Raw genomic sequence first — 3,155 nt, 5'->3', positions numbered from 1 at the left:
TAACAGTCTGCTCGTTTGTGGGAACGGTAGTGTGACATACATCTTTTGTGGGAACGATTTTTCCACCTTATCCTAGCTCGTATTTACTGCCTCGACATTTTCCAAGTTGTCTAACAAGGTTTCCTATTTCTGATCTGGTAATACAATCACCTCAAGTAATAAAGTTTGTTTTTTAAAGTTTAATACATTTGTATTAGGCCTTTTCCCTTCTGTTTCTCCTATTTTTTTCCTTTTTCTACTCATGCATTACAGTCTGCTCGTTAGGATTAAATACCCCTATATTAGGCTCCTTCTCTTTTGCAGATTCCTCATATTGTTCCCTACTTCTAGTGGCGATTGTCATACACTACTCTTTTGGATTTTATGGCTGACTTGTCAATTTTCCCTTATCTATCAAACTTGATGCAGTGGCTTGTTGGCTTAATTGAACTTCTAACATTCCGTTATGAGTAGCCAATTGATTGAGTTTTGTAGTTAATTACCTAATGACCTCATCTTGCGCATTTGCCCTCTGTTTTTGTGATAGTATGAAGCTCTCCATCATCAATTCCAGACTAGATTTCTGTTCTTGAGGTGCGGCTTTGAATTTAGTGGTGAAAATCCAAGAGGTGTTGGCTTGAAATTTTGGCTTGGGTTTAAGGTGTTTGTTTGGTTATTCAATGAGAAGGCTGGTTGATTTGTCCAAACACAACTGTAAGTGCTTGAGTATGGAGTCCCTTGCCATGTTGGTTGCAATTCAAAAAGTCAACTTGCTCGGTGGCATGGTTTAGAGGGTATTCATTAAATAGATGGCACTCTAAGCTCTTATGCCTTCTTCCATACATCTCACATCTCGTTATGTTCACAGCCTTCATGTCCAACCTCTTTAGTTTTTTCATCAGGGCATCCAGCTTTGCATTTACCAGTACAATCACATCTACTTCACACATACCCACGGATTTCTTATGTGTTACTCCTTCATTGGACCATTGAAAATTGTTGGAGGCCATTCTTTCTTTTAGTTGCGAGGCATCTTTCATGGCCAACCCCATGAAAAAACTTTCAAGGACAACACCCAAATTACTTTTGATTTGCCTTGGTAATCTATTGTAAAAAGTCTGTAAAAGTAACCATTCTGGTAGGCCATGATGTGGGCATTGTCTTTTTAGATCCTTAAACCTCTCATAAGCATCATATAGATATTCATCTTCCCGTTTAACAAAGGTGGTGATTTCATTCCTTAATTTTGTTGTCTTACCCGATGGAAAGTACTTTGTAAGAAAAGCCTGAGATAATGCATGCCATGAGTAAGAAAAGCCTGAGATAATGCATGCCATGTGGTAAATGATCCTACAGCTCTTGAGTCCAACCATGTTATTGCTCTATCCCAAAGAGAAAATGGAAATAATCCTAGCTTGATGGCATCATTTGAAACCCATTCATCTTGAAAGTGTCACATATATGTGAAAATTTTGACAGATGCACATGTGGATCTTTGGTTGCTACTCCTTCAAACCGATTTTGCTTGATCATTTGAATGATTGATGGTTTAATCTCAAAAGTGTTTGTGGCTACAACAAGTCGGATTGCATTTGAAAACCAATCATAAGCTCTAGGTACAACATAATCTTGAAGTGCTTGTGGATTATTCATGTTAAGCAGCTAATTCTCCATATCTGCCACTACTCTATCTTCTTCCTTTTTTTCTTGCTTGCTCCTTCATAGATGTTAGATGGTTCTGTTAATTTCATAGTATTTCGGAATTTGTTGATCTCGTCATACGTTACTCAGGTGTCTGCAAAAAAAAAAAAAAAGAGTAAGTAAACAAACAAAATAAAAGTGTATACAAGGGAAAAAATGAACTAAAATAACTAAAAAATAAAATAAACCTTAGTCTAGCAAAGTCACAAATTAAACCAGCTCGCAAGTGCATGAATTGTCAAGTAATATAATAATTATCAATCTCACAGAAATTGAGAGCTAACTACTAGTTTTCTTTGTAAATTTTATTAGCTACAATAACCAAATTTAATATTGATGGAATATTAAATTGAACCTAATTTATCTAATGTTCAAAACTAAATAGTCTATCTAATGAACTTTTCTACCTATTTAATAGATCTAAAGGTTAATATTTCACTATCAATCCCATATTACTAGTAGTGTTTGCAAATTTAAGTAACTAATAATTATGATATGTTTTGATGGTTGATTATCTTATTTTATCTAATTCTCTCTTGAGGTGGATTAAGCGTGTAAATATTAAACAAATACCTATTTTTGTGGTACTCAGATTAATATAAACTCATTAACTTTTATGACAATCAATGACTCTACAAAGATTCTAATTTATTTCTAAACTTAGATTTTCAAGTTTAATGATTGTATGAATTTGTTGTGTATCCATCTCTCGATAGCCTACATCAACTTACAAACATATATGATATCTAACCCTTAACATCATACAAGATAAGACATTAATTCTTAATCATTAAATCAAAAGCATCATCATAAATTCTATTAAACAAATAATAAAAGCAACTACATATTCATGAGGATTGAAAGATCTCTTTTAATCCCTAAAAATATATTTAGTCACTCATTAATAACAATAACACAAATCAAATAGCAAGAACAATCCATAATGCATAAAAGAATTAAGAAGATAAAGATAGAAATCCAAGGAAGAAATTCAATCACGATCTCCTTGAATTCTTGAAGTAATCAGTGGTTCTTATTCTTCGATCTCTAGTTTTTGTGTTGAATTCTTAATCTCCAATAAGTTTTGAGCGGGTGGGAAGGGTTAGAGGCGGAAAAGAATGAATATTTTGCGTTAAACACGTCTTTAAATAGTCTTTGGTTGACAGTTAGCGCATATCTAGAAGTCTTGGATTTTATGGGATTCTACAGATTTTGTCAAATACACTCGTATTAGTTTCTTGTTCTAGTTGTATTAGTTCATGTTTTAGCTCCTTGTATTAAGAAACTTTTGCCTGATAATGTGTAAGCTTCCAAAATTTGTTCTAAATTTGTTCCAGTTGTCTCCAAACTTTACTAGATATTATAAAATTACAAAAATAAACACAAAATGAAGAAATATCAAGAAATAAAATTAAAATTAAATAAAATTAACTAAATTCTAACTAAAATGAACCTAAAAACCAAGTGTCTAGACA

General features: G+C 32.9%; 1 non-coding gene across 1 annotated transcript; it reads left to right on the top strand.

Moving 5' to 3' along the window:
* Positions 1 to 1,119: 1,119 nt before the first annotated feature.
* On the top strand, positions 1,120 to 1,226 carry LOC123204970. The gene has a single exon (XR_006499656.1). It is a non-coding gene; the product is annotated as a small nucleolar RNA R71 (small nucleolar RNA).
* Positions 1,227 to 3,155: the final 1,929 nt, after the last annotated feature.

This window comes from Mangifera indica, chromosome 20 (assembly GCF_011075055.1).
Source record: "Mangifera indica cultivar Alphonso chromosome 20, CATAS_Mindica_2.1, whole genome shotgun sequence".
Lineage (NCBI taxonomy): Eukaryota > Viridiplantae > Streptophyta > Magnoliopsida > Sapindales > Anacardiaceae > Mangifera > Mangifera indica.
The sequence above is the reverse complement of the archived record's forward strand: the minus strand, read 5'-3'. Positions and strand labels throughout refer to the sequence as shown.